The 19565-nt window shown below is 37.8% G+C and overlaps 1 protein-coding gene across 3 annotated transcripts in view; it reads left to right on the top strand.

Moving 5' to 3' along the window:
- Nucleotides 1–16760, top strand: part of RAD51C (RAD51 paralog C) — a 57085-nt gene extending 40325 nt beyond the window's left edge. The window contains exon 10 of one of the 3 annotated variants that reach the window (XM_077852498.1): nt 16388–16760. The gene's annotated coding sequence lies outside the window, so the exon portion shown is untranslated. Of the gene's footprint in view, nt 1–1681; nt 3749–4724; nt 4744–16387 lie in introns of those variants that run through there. The other 2 variants (XM_077852497.1, XM_077852499.1) reach the window with 2 other exon arrangements.
- Nucleotides 16761–19565: the final 2805 nt, after the last annotated feature.

The raw sequence follows: 19565 nt of genomic DNA, 5'->3' as shown, positions 1-19565 counted from the left end.
ATAAAATACATAAAAAATTTCAAAATTATATGGTTACCTGTTTAAAGAGCCTACTGTATCCTCTTGTGCTCCATATAATTTTTCTGTGATAGTTTTTAATGGTTGTGCATAATTTTAAACTTTTTTGGAGTTTTAGTTATTACTGTATTTTTAGTGTTATAAACAATGCTGCTAATAAGCATACAAATTCTTTTTTTAAGGAAATTCAAATTATGATTTGTATTGCTGTAAAAAATTACCACAGATTTAGCAGCTTAAAAGAATACAGACTTATTATCTTACATTTCTGGAGTCTGAAATCAGTTTCGTAGGGCTAAAAACAAGGTGTCAGCAAGCCTGTATTCCTTTTGGAGAGTGCAGGGAAAATCCATTTTCTGGCCTTTTCTAGCTTCTAGAGGCTGCCTGCATTCTTTGGCTCATAGCCCATCTTCAGAGACAGCAGTGTAGCATCTTCCAATCTCTCTCTCCAGTTTTTTTCAATTGCCATTTTCCAACTGTCTCCTACCTTCCTTTTATAGGACTCTTGTGATTACACTTAGGGCTCAGATAACCCAGGATAATATTTCTATCTCAAGGCCCTTATTCATATCTGCAAAGTGCCTTTGGCGTGTAAATTAACATTCACAAATTCCAGAATTAGGTTGTAAATGTTTTGGGGGAGCCCTAATTCAGCCCCTTCAATTTATATGGTAACATGATTTAAGAAATAATGATCCTTAGGTGATAAATATACACATTAAAGTTTGGAAAGCACTGGGACAGACATGTTGCCATTTTTAACCGTATTCATAGATGGTCATTCCCATTTATGAGAGTGAAAGGGTAAAAGATACAAAAAGAAATGATAGTTCCTTAGTTTTTTGAAAGTTTTATTTTTCAAGGACTATTATTCTTTCTTAATTATAAAATGTATGTAAGTATAAATTTTTCCCCAGTCTCTTCTGTTTTAACTTACACTGTGATGGAATATCCATCATTACAGGATTTATACATTTGCCACCTACTACAACCAGTAAGTCATTAAAGGCCTCACCTCCTGGTTAACCAATGATTGCATCCATTTTTCATTTTGTGGTTGGGCAGTGTGGTAAATCCAAAAGATGTATATTGGCTTTTACTCCTTTTCATGCCACTGCTATCATCCTTTCTGGTAATTCATTTATACACATAGATGTATTTGCACACACAAAAAAACCATTTATTTCCACCATATTATATCAATTCCATGTTTTGCAATGCCCTGGCCACAATTAGTACAACACAGGCACAGGCCATTAATAGTCTACTTTAAAAACTACTCGGGATCCCTGGGTGGCGCAGCGGTTTGGCGCCTGCCTTTGGCCCAGGGCGCGATCCTGGAAACCCGGGATCGAATCCCACGTCGGGCTCCCGGTGCATGGAGCCTGCTTCTCCCTCTGCCTGTGTCTCTGCCTCTCTCTCTCTCTGTGACTATCATAAATAAATTAAAAAAATTAAAAAAAAAAAAACTACTCATTCTTGGGACACCTAGGTAGCTCAGCGGTTGAACATCTGCCTTCCACTCAGGGCGAGGTCCTGGAGTCCCCGGATCGAGTACCAGCATCTGGCTCCCTGTGAGGAGCCTGCTTCTCCTTCTGCCTGTGTCTCTGAGTCTCTTGTGAATAAATAAAATCTTAAAAAAATTTTTTTTATTCATTGACAGCACAAGCAAGGGGAGCAACAAGCAGAGGAAGAGGGAGAAGCAGGCTCTCAACCCAGCAGAGAGCCTGATGTGGGGCTCCATCCCAGGACCCAGGACCCTGGGATCATGACTTGAGCCTAAGGCGGATGCTTAACCAACTGAACCAACCAGGCACCCCTCATTTTGGGAAGAGTAAACAAAAACTAGCAATTCAGAATTGCTCTGCTTTGGGAAGCCTTTTCCACATTAATGCACTTGGAAAATAAAGTTTGAGAGCAGCCCGCGTGGCTCAGCGGTGTAGCACCGCCTTCAGCCCAGGGCGTGATGCTGAAGATCTGGGATCAAGTCCCATTTCAGGCTCCATGCATGGAGCCTGCTTCTCCCTCTGCCTGTGTCTCTGCCTCTCTTTCTCTCTGTGTCTCTCATGAATAAATAAATAAAATCTTAAAAAGAAAGTTTGATTTCAAAAAAGTTATTAAAGGTATAAAATATAATAAGGTATAGAATTAAAAGCTCCGACAACTTAACTCAGGAATTTGTTTTTTTGTTTTATTTTTCAGGATAGAAGCTTAATACTTCAAAGCAATGATTATAGATTTTTATTGCTAGAGGAAACCTTAGAGATAATTCCACCACTATCTTTAATGCATAAATCTATAATTTTTCAAACACATGGGTAGTCTTTATTAACTAATTCTCTCCTGGTTTTACAAACAATTTACCCTTTTTAAAAGTATTTTTCCTCCCAGAGCATTATAACTTTAGCTTGAATTTGCGGGGGGGGGGATATGTAACAAAGTATATAATGCCTTATGATTTTCAAACACTTTTACATTATTTAATTTGATCCTTCTGTAAGGTAGATGGGATAGGCTGGTCTGTCTATATTCATTCCTTCTATCCATCTATCCATCTAAAGCCTAACATACAAACATTTAATAACTACTTGTTGAATGAATGTTTCAAATAAGATTTAGAATAAATTCTGTTTCTCCAAAGGTCAGATAAGAATACAACTTGTCATGCATAGGTTAATGTTTCTGAGGATTTTTTATTTTTTTTTATTTTTTATTTTTTAATTTTAATTTTTATTTATTTTTATTTATTTATTCATGAGAGACACAGAGAGAGAGAGAGGAGCAGAGACATAGGCAGAGAGAGAGAGAAACAGGCTCCATGCAGGGAGCCCGATGTGGGATTTGATCTGGGATTCCAGGATCATGCCCTGTGCTGAAGGCAGGCACTCAACCGCTGAGCCACCCAGGCATCCCTATTGAAGAATATAACTTAATAGTGGTATTGAAATTTTTGTTTGACTTTTTTATTGCTATTATTATTATTTTTTTAAATAAGCCCTGGGCAGCCCCGGTGGTGCAGCAGTTTAGCGCCGCCTGCAGCCCAGGGCGTGATCTGGAGACCCTGGATCTAGTCCCACGTCAGGCTCTCTGCATGGAGCCTGCTCCCTCTGCCTGTGTCTCTGCCTCTCTCTCTCTCTCTCTCTCTCTCTGCATCTCTATGAATAAATAAATAAAATCTTAAAAAAATAAAAATAAAAGAATAAATAAAAAATAAGCCCTATGCCCAATGTGAGGCTTGAACTCATGTCCCTGAGACTGAGACATGTGCTCTGCTGACTGAGCCAGCCAGGTGCCCCAAAATATTTTTTTAACTTTTTAAAATTGTGATAAAATATATATAAAATTTGCTATTTTAACCTTTTTTAGGTGTGCGATTCAGTGGCATTAACTACATGCACAGTGTTGTATAGTTATCACCAGTTTCTAAAACTTTCATCACCCAAACTCTGTACACTTGAAGCAAAATTTTCCATTCTGTGCATTGCTCCCCCCACAAGCTCCTGGTAATCTCTGATCTACTCTCTATGAAATTGCCTACTGTATGTATTTTATATAAGTGGAATCATGCAATATTTTTCCTTTTGTGCCTGGTTTATTTTACTTAGCATGCTTTCAAGGTTCATCCATGGTGTAGCATGTATAAGAACTTCATTTTTTATGGCTGAACAGTATTCTATTACAAGTATATTCCACATTTAAAGAATTCACTTAAAATGTTTAACTTCTTGAACATTTGGCGTTTTGGTGTTTTTTTTTTTTTTTATTTGAAAAAGAGAGAGAAAGAGGGCATGCAAGGGGAGGGGCAGAGGAAGAGAAGCATACTCCACTGAGTTCAATTCCATGACCTGAGCCGAAATTAAGAGTTGGATGCTCAACTGAGCCACCCAGGTGCCCCTCATTTTGTGTTGTTTCCAATATTATTTTGCTTATAAATTCATATGAGCAACAGTTTGGCTTCTGAAACTTTTATTGACTTTTATTGCTTATCAAGTTTGGGACAGTTGATTTGACTTTGAAATATTTTCTAACTATTCCTACTAGCTTAAATTTTAACCCTAATAAATTTACTTTCATTTCTTATATCCGCTATTTTTATTTTCTAAACTTTTTTTGATGTTGTTAATAATGTTCCTAGTAAAATGTTTACATCTAGTTATCACCTTATAATGTGGTAGAAAAAACATACGACTAGAGCCAGAAGACCTGCATTCTAATTTCAGCTGAGACATTAGTAAGCCATGTCAATTTTGGCACCCTTATTTTCCCATGACCTTTTCTTATTTATAAAACAATATAGGACTAAATGATTGCTAAATTCACTGTTGGATATTTTGTGGTTTCTCTTACTGTAAAGGCATTATTAAATATTCAGTTTAAATGAGCAATACTAAAAAATGTGGAAAAGTGACATTTACATTTTTTAATTTTCAAAATCAATAATACTAGTGGTTTTATTCCAATACGTTACATTTCAGTTTTGAGACATAATGTCGAAATGTTCTATTGCTTTTAAAAAAACCATTGAGTTACAGAAGAGAGGCTGGCTGTTCATAATATGTATTTTTAGTTAACGTCAGTGCCTAAATTTACTGTTACTGTTAAAAATTTACAGAACATTTTGCTCCCTCAGAACTGATTTTGGCATAAAACATGTTGACAAGATTTCGTGTATATTCAACCACAGTTAATCCTTTGTCTGTTTTCAGATTTAGTTCATCATTGACATTGGCCTTTCTGTGCTTCAACTATCCATTTGAATCTCACTACCCATTTGGCTTTCCTTAAGTGTGAATTTTTAAATACACCATTACTCTGAGAATAATTTTATGTGTAGCCTGTTTTATGAGAACATAAAAGTTGGGTTCTCAGACCGGCTTGAGAATTCATGAAAACATGTTTTACCTATTTCAAAATTTAAAGATTAATACAGATAAAAGACCAAAGCAGGGCAGCCGGGGTGGCTCAGCGGTTTAGCGCCGCCTTCAGCCCAGGGAGTGATCCTAGAGACCCGGGATGGAGTCCCATGTCTGGCTCCCTGCATGGAGCCTGCTTTTCCCTCTGCCTGTGTCTTTGCCTCTCTCTGTCTCTGTCCCTCATGAGTAAATAAATAAAATCTTAAAAAAAGACAAAAGCAAAGCAGCATATAGAATTCATGTTAAGAGGTCATGTAGGGATGCTTGGGTGGCTCAGCGGTTGAACGTTGCCTTTGGCTCAGGGCATGATCCTGGGGTCTGGGATCGAGTTCCGCCTCAGGCTCCTTGCAGGGAGCCTGCTTCTCCCTCTGCTTGTATCTCTGCCTTTGTGTCTGTGTGTCTCTCATGAATAAATAAATAAAATCTTTAAAGAAAAAAAAGAAGTCATATAAACCGGGGCACCTGGCAGGCACAGTTGGCTAAGCGTCTGACTTCAGCTTAGGTCATGATCTCAGGGTCCTGGGATTGAGCCCCACATTGGCCTTCCTGCTCAGTTGGAAGTCAGCTTCTCCTTCTCTGTCTGCTTCCCCCCCTCTGCTCATGCTTTGTCCCTCGTTTTCTCTCTCTCAAATAAATTTAAAAAATTTTTGTTTTTATTTTTAAAAAGTCATATAAACCAAGGTGAGGAGGAAGGCATAATTGGTTATGTTACTTTTGGTCTAATGGTAAGTATACCAGTTCTTCAAGAGAAAAAACATTTTTCTGGTCTTTTTTTTTTTTTTTTTTTTCTGGGTAGCCCGGGTGGCTCAGCGGTTTAAGCTCTGCCTTCAGTCCAGGGCATGATCATGGAGACCCGGGATCAAGTCCCATGTTGGGCTCCCTGCATGGAGCCTGCTTCTCCCTCTGCCTGTGTCTCTGCCTCTCTCTCTGTGTCTCTCATGAATAAATAATCTTTTTAAAAATTTTTAAAAAAATTTTCTGATTGCATTTTTAAAAAAGATTTTATTCATTTATTTGAGAGAGAGAGCAAACGAGAGAAAACACAAGTGAGGGGGGAGGGGCAGAAGGAGAGGAAGGAGCTGACTGACTCTACGCTTAGCAGGGAACCCAATGTGGGGCTCCTGGGGCTCCATCCCAGAACCCTGGGATCATGACCTGAGCTGAAGGCAGATGTTTAACCGACTGAGTCACCCAGGCACCCCTGTTTTTCAATTAATTTTTTATTTTTTAAATTTTATTTATTTATTTTTTAAAGATTTTATTTATTCATGAGAGACACAGAGAGAGAGAGAGAGACAGAGAAAGGCAGAGACACAGAGAGACGGAGAAGCAGGCTCCATGGAGGGAGCCTGACATGGAACTCGATCCTGGATCTCCAAGATCAGGCCCTGGGCTGAAAGTGTCACTAAACTGCTGAGCCACTCCAGCTGCCCCAATTAATTTTTTTAAAGTAATATTTGCACTAGCTTTTTTTTTGTTTTTTAAGATTTTGTTTATTTGGGCAGCCAATTGGCTTTCAAATATTTAATGAAAATGGAAGTCCAACATTTACAGATTTGGCCGGTCTTTTTCTTTTTCCTTTTCTTTCTTTTCTTTTTTTCTTTTCTTTTCTTTTCTTTTTCTTTTTCTTTTTCTTTTTCTTTTCTTTTCTTTTCTTTTCTTTTCTTTCTTTCTTTCTTTCTTTCTTTCTTTCTTTCTTTCTTTCTTTCTTTCTTTCTTTCTCTTTCTTTCATTTATTCATTCATGAGAGACATAGAGAAAGAGAGGCAGAGACACAGGCAGAGGGAGAAGCAGGCTTTCTGCAAGGAGCCCGATGTGGGATTCAATCCCAGATCCCGGATCATGCCCTGAGCCGAAGGCAGATGCCCAACTGCTGAGCCACCCAGGTTCCCTTGGCTATGCTTTCAAGGCTGCCTTGAGTTGCTCAATTTAGATAAAGTACACTGATACTATGGAGGAAGAAGCACTTTATTTTTTTATTTTTTATTTTTTAATTTTTTATTTATTTATGATAGGCACACAGAGAGAGGCAGAGACAGAGGCAGAGGGAGAAGCAGGCTCCATGCACCAGGAGCCCGATGTGGGATTCGATCCCGGGTCTCCAGGATCCCGCCCTGGGCCAAAGGCAGGCGCTAAACCGCTGCACCACCCAGGGATCCCGAAGAAGCACTTTATGAACTTACTAAAAACTGGACCTCTCATCATTCCTTTCTTTTTCTAACTTGGCTTTTATATTCGCTTGTTCACTATTCTACCAAAATTGTATTCTCCAAAGTTCAATAAAAAAATGTTAAGGTTTTTAGTTATTTGAGAGGGAGAGATAGAAAGCAAGCACAAGCAGGGGGAGAGGCAGGACCCTGGGATCATGACCTGAGCTGAAGGCAGATGCTTAACTGATCCAGCCATGCAGGCGCCCCATAAAGTTCAATAAAATTGATGGAGTTGCAGGCCTCTTCCCCTTACAATTCTCATCCTTGAAGCAACATTTGGCACTTTGAAACTCTGTCCCCTTGGGAACTTTGATATAAGACCATCTTGCTCTTTTGCCTGAATTGGAGACCCCTTTAATGTACATGCATAGGGTGTTTTTTGATAATCAACATACATGTCCCCTTCTTAATATATGTGCTGCTAAAGCAAGCACATATCTCCTTTTTTCTTTTTAAAAAATATTTATTTATTTATTCATGAGAGACACAGAGAGAAAGAGAGGCAGAGACACAGGCAGAGGGAGAAGCAGGCTCCATGCAGGGAGCCCGACATGGGAGTCGATTCCGAGTCTCCAGGATCATGCCCTGGGCTGAAGGCGGCGCTAAACCGCTGAGCCACCTGGGCTGCCCCACATGTCCTCTTCTTAATAGCTCCCTGTTTTCCTTTTGTAAGTTGTGTTTCCCATTCTTTAATTTATAAAGTCTTAGTGGGACTGTAATTTCTGGTGTCTTGCCCCCTCATTAGTGAGGGGTAGGCCAGGAGCTCAGGCGGAGTCAATGATGCTCCTGCCCCTACACTTGAAACTTGAGTGGAAGACCCAGGACTGGAGAAAAGTGATTGAAATATATTTATTTCAGCAGCAATGACTGGATAAGATAGTTGAAGTGACTCTATTTCTCCTACTTTATTCTTTCCCATAAATGGTTTTTTTGTTAAATCAGCACCAATTGGCTTCTGTTTATAATGAAAGAATACCTTAAGATGTCCACTTTCTCTCCAGCCTTGGAAGAATTACCTTAGTTTCTTATTTCAGTTGTCATGTTAATCCTTTTTTGTGTCCCAAATCAAGTCTTAATCACCCATGCTCCAAACCCTTGCTGTCCATTTTCTGTGAACAATGTCATAATTCTATCAAATATTTAACGAATATAAAACCAACCCTGGGCGCCTGGCGACTCAGTCAGTGGAGCATGCGACTCTTGATCTCAGGGTTGTAAGTTTGAGCCTCACACTGGGTGTAGAGGTTACTGAAAAAAAAAAATCTTAGAAAAAAACAACAATGCTATTTCAATCCCCAAACTGGTTTTCTTTTTTCTACTTCATTTCTCTTTTTAAAAAATTTCATCTCATTTTAGGGGGCCTGGGTAGCTCAGTTAGTTAAGCTTCTAACTTTGGCTTAGGTCATAATCTTGGGGTCCTGGGATCAAGACCCACAGTGGCTCTGTGCTCAGTGGGGTGTCTGACTGTTCCTCTCCCTTCACCCCCTCCCCATTTGTGCTTGCTCTCTCTCTAGCAAATAAACAAAATCTTTAAATTTTTAAAATTTCATTTTAATTCTAGTATAGTTAATATACAGTGTTATATTACTTTCATATATATAATATGGTGATTCAACAATTGCATATATCATCCAGTGCTCATCAGACAAGTGCACTCCTTAATCCCCATCACCTATTTCACCCATCCATCACCCACCTCCCCTCTGGAAACCACCAGCTTGTTCTGTATTTCACTTTTCTTAATATTGGAATCTTTCTCAAGACTTACTCTCATAATGACTACATGTCTTATCTGCTGCCAAATTATTAATTCTATAATTAATTCTATACACTCAAGTGTCAGCAAGTCCCACTAAGACTAAGAATTTGCAATTTAGAGAAATAACTTTGCTCTCAGAATTAAACTATGAAATCTTCAAGACTCTTACTAATAGTAGCTAACATTTATTGTCTGATTGCCACATGTCAGGGACTATGCTAAGTACTTTACATGTATTATTGTAAAATAGCCCATTCAGTAACTTCGTTAAGGGTAGGTATTTTTATCCTCAGATAAGTTGCATCTATTAGGATTCTTCAATTGTAAATAATGGAAACTTACTGGAAATTTAAGGCAAAAGAACTTATTGGAAAGACATAAAAAAAACTTACAGAAATGATAGGAAGGCAGAAGAAACCAGCTCAGAAATGCATGACCTAGTTAATTTCAGAGCACTAGACAACAAGGACCATGAGATTGGTCTCATGGTAGGAACCCACTGATGAATGAACTATCACCCTTCTTCTTATCTCTCTCTCTTTTTAAAAAAGATTTATTTATCTTTGAGATAATGAGAGACACAGAAGAGAGAGAGGCAGACAGGCAGAGGGAGAAGCAGGTTTCTCACAGGGAGCTCGATGCGGAACTCGATTCCAGATCCTGGGATCTCAACCTGAGCTGAAGGCAGGCGCCCAACCGCTAAGCCACCCAGGCATCCCCTATCTATACTTCTTGCTCAACAAAGTCTGGGGAGAGAGTATTCTGTTGACCTTAGATCAGTGTCTGACCCCAGAATGTGATAGAATCTGGGAGAAATCACTAGAATTATCTTTGGTTTATGTAAGAGGAGGCCAGGAATACTATCCAAATTACATAAAATGGAGGAGAGATAACTCCCTCAAAGAGAGTGAGATACTGCTAGGAAAGTGGTATAGCTGCTGGGTAACCAAAAAAAGGAATGTACATTGTAAATTATAACTTGCTCAAGGTCATACCATTGGGAAATAGCCTATCAGAAATTCAAAAGAAGTCTAACTTCTTGCTCTTAATTATATTAATGAAGTGGTACTCGAGGTGGGATGATTTTTGTCTCCCAGGGGACATTTGGCAGTGTGGAGATATTCTGGTCATCACAACTGTAGGGATAGGTGCCATTGGCATTTGGTGGGTAAAGGTCAGGTATGCTGCTAAACATCATAAAATATACATTATAGTCTTCCAACAAAGAATTATTTGGCCCAAAACATCAATAATGCTGAGGTTGGAAACTCTAAGTTGAGAAAATATGGCATGGGGGAATATTCTTAAAAATGTGTCAATCAAAAGGCGGCTTGGTAAATACAATATGGTAGAAAAGGGAGGGTCGAAATGGAGCAAGCTTTTACATAACTACCCAAGCCCTGTTCAAAGGGTTGAGGGTCCTTCTGAGATTGGTCTTGATACCTGATCCTTATTTTAAAAATGATTGCATCAGGCTATCTCAGTTTGATGCTATTAAATATTTGAGTCATAGTGAACTCTTATCTGATTCCATGTACATCAATTATCAACCTGTTGATAAATTGGATCCCAGTTACTTTAGTTTCAGCCCTATCAATGCAAATGTCCGGTCTCAATGGAAGTTAATGGTTCTCATTGTAAATTTGTATGTTACTGTGATTTTTATATATCAGTTTCTTTTTTTAAAAAATATTTTATTTATTTATTCGTGAGAGACATACAGAGAGAGAGAGAGAGAGAGAGAGAGAGAGGCAGAGACACAGACACAGGGAGAGGGAGAAGCAGGCTCCATGCAGGGAGCCTGACACGGGACTTGGTCCCAGGTCTCCAGGATCACGCCCTGGGCCAAAGGCGGTGCTAAACTGCTGAGCCACCCAGGCTGCCCAGTTTCTTTTGAGATTTGTTAGTTAACATCCTTCTGTGTAATTAAGGTTGGAACAATCACACTTCTGAACCTCCAAGTTCAAGTGGCTATACTTTGTCATAAATTCATGCAGGTAATTGTCACTATGGTAGTTTTAGAATATTCTTTGATACTCTTCTCATCAGGAGGTGGGATATATTTTGTCCCTTTGTCTTGAATCTGAATGGGCCTATTACTGCTTTGACCAATAGTGTACCACTGAAGTGATGTTATTAACTTATGACACCAGGTTATAAAAGTCTATGCACTTTCTGTCATGTTTACTGAATACTCACTCTTGGAACACTGAGCCACCATGTAAGAAATTTGACTACTCTAAGGCTATCATGTTGGAGATGTTATGTGCAGGCATTAAAATTGATAGGCCCAGCTGAAGACCCAGTTTATAGCCAGCTTCAACTCTTGGTTTGGCAACACAGTCAAATGAGTATCTAGAAAACAATGTACATATTAGCCATTTTTCACTCAGTTTTTTTCAATATAATGAAAAAAGTAAAATCTAAGCGAGTTCTCTTGGACATCTAGCTCATTTGAATCTTCAGATGACTTTATCTCCTATTAACTTCTATCTGATTGGAACCTCATGAGACCTACAGATGAGAACCACCTGGCTGACCCAGTCAACTTACAAATACTGTGAAATACTATAAAATGGTTTTTGTTTTAGCCACTAAGTTTTGAGGTAGTTATGCAGCAATAGACATCCAGAACAGCTTCTTGAGAGCCTTCCTGGGTAGGTTATGTCTTCAGGTGAAACCGTAGAATTTCAGATTTTCCTGTACAGTGTCTTTTAGCTTCTCTTTATTTTCATTTTCATTCCCAATGAATCGTTCTCTTCTGTGTTCTCATTCTCTCCCACTGCCCAACTGATCTTTCAGCCTTCAGTGTCTCTTCTTCAATCTACCCTGCACTCATCTGAAAGAATGTTTATATATCAAATTTTCTTAGAACAATTTTTATCATGTTTCTTTCAAATTCAGTATTTTTGTCAAACCTGGGAGCAATTACAATTACTGTAATTCCATCTCCCAGTACACCTTAGTTGACCTTTTGCCTATCCCATAGGTTTTATACCAATAATTTCATGTATTGGCATATATTTCCAGAGATACAAAATTCCAAAATTTTATATGATAATTTAAAAAGATATTTGAAAAATAATTTTATACATGAAGGACCCAAATTTATTTTGCTAAATATTTTGATTAGCTGCCTTTGTTCAAATAACTGCAATGTATTGTACTGTTATTTAGGTATATGGAGGTTTATCAAATCTTAATTGTCCTCAACTTGCAGGATTAACTAGAAACCACGTGTGCTACATTGGTGCCAGATATGTCATTTATAGATCACTCTTTCATAAGGCAACAAACGGCTTCATATGCCCAAAATCATTTCCTTTTTGGAGAAGATACATTGTGTCAGCATGGTTGCCATGTGTGGTAATTGATAATGTCTGTGCCACATGGCTTACATCTACCCTTGTCCAACACAGCTATTCTACCTCCTATGATTACCATATGTTACAGCACTCTAGGTTAATGGAATCATTTCCATCTTCCCTTCTAGTCACAAATGTCATTGTGGCTCAATTCCATTAGATTCACACTCAATAAAGAATAAGGTGTTAAGAACTCTCAGAGCATAGAAGACACCTTTATGAAGTTTTCATATTTAGTTGCCTATTTCATTTTTATTTTAAAAAGCAGTTGGATTTTTTGATGAATGCTCCAGAGTGGTAATGGGCATTTGGTGATTAAAATAGAACATGACCAATATCAGTCTCAATTCTTACAGTGTAATTACTGTAAGTAAATATATACAGGGAAATGATTATATAGATTTTTACCACCATAAAGCACTTTTTAGATTCTATAAAGTGGAAACCAGTAGCAAAATATTGAAGTACATTTTTTAATAGAGTCAATTCATTTTAGAAGAACCATTAATTACAGAAGGCATATACCACATATTAGCCGTTTATAGTGCCTTCATCAGAAATTACCACGGACCCCTGCCCGCTTCCTCTTTCATAAGCATGTTGTAATAAGTTCACAATTTTGGTTCCTCAAAGAACTATGCTAGATAAAAACAAAGATTGTTATCAGTAGTGATTAAAACAGTAAGAAAAAAAGAGGCTGTTTGGGGGACTTCTTTGCTTGTTAAAACCAATGAAATAGTGCATGTAGGCCTGTTATTACCTGACATGAATTTTAATTTTGACAGCTTTGGACTGTTGCTGCAATATGACCAATTAGCTAGCAATAGAAAGGGAATAAAAATTAATATAGCAGTCATATTTTTGGCAGCAAATGGAGATTATTTTAAAGTTATTGATTTAGAATGGAAAATATGTAGCTAGGGTATATTGAGGAGAAAGGGGGAAGAAATTCTTATTTGAAAACACTTCTATGTGCTCAGTTTTTTCAGTTGTCAAGTATTCTATTGCTCCCTACTGGTCAGTTTGACAACACAACTGATTTAATATCTTTTTTTTTTTTTTTTTTAAGATTTTTATTTATGTATTCATGAGAGACAGAGAGAGAGAGAGGCAGGCAGAGACACAGGCGGAGGGAGAAGCAGGCTTCACGTGGGGAGCCTGATGCGGGCCTTGATTCTAGGACCCCGGGTATCATGCCCTGAGCCAAAGGCAGATGCCCAGCCACTGAGCCACCCAGGTGTCCCCTGATTTAATATCTTAATAAGTACTTATACATTAGTCATCCTTCCATTCAATTTTTAAAATATGAGTGAAAAATTACACATCCTTATATTTACATTTTAACATTCATCATTAGGCCTGGCCTTAAACATTTTCCTAGGCACTAGACCTAAGATTATATATTTTATTATTACTACACTTTTTCAAAAATATAAAAACATTTGTTTTGTCATTTGAGATATGGCATCAATTTCAAGTTGATAGCTTTTTATAATTGGCAATAATAAAATTGAGGGTTTTTTGGAAATAGTATTTCTATTTTTTATAAAGAGATAAGGCATATTTTAGAATAGTGTACAAAAGAGTGAAGATAAACTAAGAAATAGATTTTTCTTAGTTACAAGTACCAGTTATTTACCACGTGTCAAATATTTTACCTTTTTAAAATTAATAGACTTTATTTTTTGGAGCAGTTTTAGATTTACCAAAAAAGGAGGAGAAAGGATGGAGAGTTCTCATATATATGTCTTCTCTCCCATTCCCAGTTTCCCCAGTTATTTAACATCTTACATTAGTTAGGTACATTTGTTATAATTGAGCCAATAATTGAATCAATTCATTATTAACTAAAGTACACAGTTCACATTTGGGTTCACTGTGTTATATATCCTGTGGGCCTTCGTAAATGTCTAATGATATGTGTCCACCATTATAGTATCATACAGAATAGTTTTTGCTGCCCTGAAAATCCTGTGTGCTATCTATTCATCCTTTCCCACTTCCCTTGAACCACTGGCAACCTATCATAAGTTTTAATTCTAGGAAATCATTTACTGCTAACTTCAAGTAAGCTCAATGTTTCAGAAGCAACTTTGAAGATCTAAACTTGCTTTAATGTCTGCTTAATCCCTTTGTACTTATTTTATATATATATAATCCATTTTATGGTTCTTTAAAGTTGTATTTGTTATTGCATCAGTTGAGATCCAGTTAAGAAATCAAGGAATAGAATACAGGAAATTTGTTATACAAGTGATAGAAGAGCTGAAAAGTCAAAAGGGAAGGTGAGACAGTCTTGTTTGGGCAGCTATAACAAAAATATCATAAGCTGGGTGGCTTATAATCAACAAACATGTATTTCTCATGGTTCTGGAGGCTGGAAGGTCTAAGATCAGGGTTCTGGCAGATTTAGTGTCTGGTTACAGAAAGCCATCTTTTTACTCTGTCTTCATGTGGTAGAAAGGGAGAAGGGTCTTTCTTGAGCCTCTTTTTTAAGAACACTAATCCTATGACCAAACCTTCATGACCTAATTACCTTCCAAAGGCTCTACCTACTAATACTGTCACCTTGGGTGTTAGGATTTCAACATAAGAATTTTGGGAGAACACAAATATTGAGTCCATAGCAGGCAAGATTAGGAAGCTAGAAGCCACTATCATCTGTAGGCTGATGGACAAATGGAAGAAGATGTTTCTGGAATTCAGAGACTGGTATCGTAGGCAAAAGCTGGAATTTCAATAGACATGTTCAGGAGGAGCAAAGTTACCAAGGAGATGCAGCAGGCATTAGAACTGAGATAGGGGACAGGGAATAAATATCCTGGTTTTCACCTTTCCTGCCACCTTCCAAATTCCTGCCAATGCAAATTTCAGCTGGAAGTCAACTGTCAAGGAACCTTGTGACTATAGCCTGAAAGTTTCAGCCTCCCTACAATACAGAGCAAAGGGGGAGAAGGAATGGATATAAGAGCAAAAAGGACAAGGACTAACACATTAATCAATTCTGTTTAACTTTTAAAATCAACTTTTTAAAAAATATTTTATTTATTTATTCATGAGAGACACGGAGTGAGAGAGAGAGAGAGAGAGAGGCAGAAACAGAGGCAGAGGGCAGAGCAGGCTGCATGCAGGGAACCTGGGACTCAACCCCAGGTCTCCAGGATCACGCCCTGGATTGAAGGTGGCACCAAACCGCTGAGCCACCGGGGCTGCCCTAAAATCAACTTTATTGAGGTATAATTTACTTACAATACTGTTACATAAAAATGTACATTTTAATGTATATTTATTTTATTTTATTAAAAAATTTTTTTTATTAAGTAGGCCCCAGGCTAGGCTTGAACTCATGACCCTGAGATTAAGACTTGAACTGAGATCAAGAGTCAGACACTTGGGGTGGCTAAATCAGTTAAGCCTCTGACTCTTGATTTCAGCTCAGGTCATGATCTTAGGGCCCTGGGATCAAGCCCTGCATCAGGCTCCAGTGCTCAGTGGGGAGTTTGCTTAAAGATTCTCTCTCTCCCTCTGCAACCCCCTCAACTCAAGTGCTCTCTCTCTTAAATAAATAAATAAATAAATAAATAAATAAATAAATAAATATTTTTTTAAAAAAAGAGATGCTGAGCCACCCAGATGCCCCACTTTAATTATTTTGACAAATGAATATATATATGTGACCAGTCAAGATATAGAATATTTTATTTTATTTTTATTTATTTTTTTAAAGATATAGAATATTTTAATCTCCCACCCCCTCCAATATCTTCTTACTCCTTTCTCATCAATCTCCCACCCCACCTCAGTTGCAGGCAACCACCATAGATTAGTTTTGCCCGTTCTGTCACCATAGATTACTATGGTGCCTGTTCTAGAATTTCATGTAGATTTTTTTTTTTTTTTTTGGCTTTTTTGTTTTTTCTTTTTTTAAAAAATATTTTATTTATTTATATATGAGAGAGACACAGAGAGAGAGAGGCAGAGACACAGGCAGAGGGAGAAGCAGGCTCCATGCAGAGAGCCTGATGTGGGACTCGATCCCAGGACTCCAGGATCACGCCTTGGGCCGAAGGCAGGCGCTAAACCGCTGAGCCACCCAAGGATCCCTGTCTGTTTTTTTCAGAGAGAGAGCACAAGCAGGGAGAACAGCAGAGGGATAGGGAGAAGCAGGTTCCGGGCACTGCAGGGACTCGATTCCAGCACTTCAGAATCACGACCTGAGCTGAAGGCAGATGCTTAACCGACTGAGCCACCCAGGTGCTCCTACAATTTCATGTAAATGGAATCAGATAGTATGTACTCTTTTGTGCCTGGATTTTTTTTCACTCAGCATGTTTTTGGGATTCATCTACATTCTGTTTCTCAGTAATTTCGTTTTACCACTGAGTAGTAGACTATTGTATGAATACACCATAATTTGTTTATTCACTCACCTATTAATGAATATCTGGGTTATTTCCAAGTTTGAGCTATTTAAATAAAACTATTGTGAACATTTTTTACAAGTTTTTTTTTGTGTGTGTATATATGTGGTGTGTACGTGTATTTGGTGAAAATGTTTTCATTTCTTGTGGGTAAATATCTGGGAGAGGAATCGCTGGGTTATCTGATAAGAAACTGCCAAACTCAACAATTCTTTTTAATTTTATAGATATCATCATTACTCTGAATGTCCATGAAAGGACATTGTGCATTTCCTCTAAAGAGCTAAGGGTTAGAAGGAGAGCAAATCTTAGGAAGACCAAAACAAAACAAAACACCCTCAAAAAATTTAAATACCCTCGATACACGTGGTTTTATAGCTCAATATTTTAGATAGTAAGAAAGGGGATTAGGAAAGTGTAGGAGGGGGATCCCTGGGTGGCGCAGCGGTTTGGCGCCTTCCTTTGGCCCAGGTCGCGGTCCTGGAGACCCGGGATCGAATCCCATGTCGGGCTCCCGGTGCATGGAGCCTGCTTCTCCCTCTGCCTGTGTCTCTGCCCACCCCCCCCTATCATAAATAAATTTAAAAAAAATAAAAAAAATTGCTTTAAAAAAAAAAAAAGGAAAGTGTAGGAGAAGAACTGAAAAGGAAAGTAAAGTAATGGAAAATAATGACTAAAAAGATTTCTTGACAATGGCAAAATCATCCTACACAGCTGCTCTGAGATCCCAGCACTGCTGTCAGCAACCTTCTGGCAAAGGTACTCTGTCAAATGAATGCAATAGGATCCATATTTGTGAAGAAATATCTTTATTAATATAAGCAAACACACCTCTCATTTATAGCAATATAGAGGTGCGGGCTTTTCTTTTACTTTTAGTAGTAATGTTTCCCAACATATAACACTTCCCTTTGATATGTGAGTTGAGTCATAAATTAATGTCACAAATAAATGTCATCTAGATGAGGGAGGTAACTACATTACAAAGTAGGAAGGTGTAGTTTGGTATAAATTGTTATAGTTGACAGCTATGCCACTTGAACTAAATGACATGTCAAATTCTGAGATTTTAAACAGTTATGTTGTTGGAAGGTAAAGCTGTGGACATTTAGGTTTGAGTCTTAAAAGTTTTGTCAATCTTTTCTAGACACACTGAAATGTAAATTAACAGGTGGATTGAAAACAGACAAATGAGAAGTTTAAAGGCTTTCTTGGCATCTCAGAAAAGTTCTAAACTGGCGATTTTTTAAACAAAATATGTATAAATATATTTAGCTTGTCTGGAAACAGATTTATTTATTGGGTCTTTCTATTTACCTTTGAGACAAAAATAAATAGTTATAGAGGACTCATGCATTACTCACTATACACTTTCTATCATGTATTATTTAATCTCGAACTAGGAGAAAGAATGGATGTCTATTTTACATGATGCCATAATGTACATTAGTGAGCTCAACCCACTTAATCTTAAAATAACAGTATCAGGTCAGGGATTTAGAATACAGTATTATATGAAAACAGTTGGCACAGAGACTCCTTCTTCCATTAATAACCAACTAGAAACAGTATTTCAGACCCTACATCTAACTGAAACAATAAATGGAGAGGATGGGGTGGATAATTTGTGAACATGTTTTTCCAAGTAGAGAAAGAATCACTATGTTTTTGCTGAATTATATGTTGCCATGGACATGGCAGTATGCAGTAATGATGCTATCATCTATACAGCTGTATAACAACACAGCTTCTCCCTCTCCCACCCCCCTCAGTAAGGCTTGAAAATAATAGGTTTGTGTGTAGTTTGGTAAGAAAATTAGGATCATTTAAAGTTGTTTCAGTTTCAACCTAAAAAAGAAAGAAAAGAAGCTCGAGGGATGGGGAAGAAGAGCAAAGAAAATGTACAAACAGGACATATTATGCATAAGGTATAATATGTATTATGCAGAGACTACGGAGGGGTGTCTTGGAATGCTAGAAAACGAATGGCTTTGCAGTAAAAAGACTTGAATTTTAGTCTTTGTTGCATCATTTGTGTGTGACCTTGAGCAAAGTCACCATGTCTTTATGGCTCAGTTTTCACATCTATAAAATGGAATCATAATGATAATGATGTCTTCTACCTTGAGGTGTTATTGTAAGAATTAAAGGTATAAAAACAACTTGTAAACTATAAAGCCCTAAAAACAAGTCTTTATAGACATATTGCAGTGTTGAGTCTCGAGAAACAACGAAGAGTAAAGGAAAAAGGTTCTAGAATGCTTTGAAGGCTGACAATCTGGGTTCTAATTACCATGACACAGCTAGTAGCTTTGAAACCTTGAAGTAGGTAAAGTACTTAATATTAATTTTGTTTCCTATTTTTGAAAAATGAGGATAGGGATGCCTGGGTGGCTCAACGGTTGAGTGTCTGCCTTCTGCCCAGGGCGTGATCCTGGGGCCCCGGGATCGAGTCCCACGTGGGGCTCCCTGCATGGAACCTGCTTCTCCCTCTGCCTGTGTCTCTGACTCTCTCTCTCTCTCTCTATCTCTCATGAATAAATAAATAAAATCTTAAAAAAAAAAAAAGAAAAATAAGGATAACAGCACTTTCTTCATTGAATCAAATGAGAGAATATATGCAAAGGAACCTACTACTTGACAGGTGTTTGATGTCCCCTTTCCCCCAAACTACTTATTAGAGTCATCAACAACAAAAGGTGTTTGAACAGATACCTACGCAAAGGCAAGGCAGGGATAGATAAGGAAAACTGAGGTAAATCCAATCCAAATGAGAACCAACAGCTAGACTTGGAGATGTCTTAGTTCACTCTTACCCACTTGAGGCTAGGGTATCCATACAAAAAAGATATGCAGAGTTGGAGAGCTGGGCGAGTCGA

This window comes from Canis aureus, chromosome 16, assembly GCF_053574225.1.
Source record: "Canis aureus isolate CA01 chromosome 16, VMU_Caureus_v.1.0, whole genome shotgun sequence".
Taxonomy (NCBI): domain Eukaryota; kingdom Metazoa; phylum Chordata; class Mammalia; order Carnivora; family Canidae; genus Canis; species Canis aureus.
The sequence above is the reverse complement of the archived record's forward strand: the minus strand, read 5'-3'. Positions and strand labels throughout refer to the sequence as shown.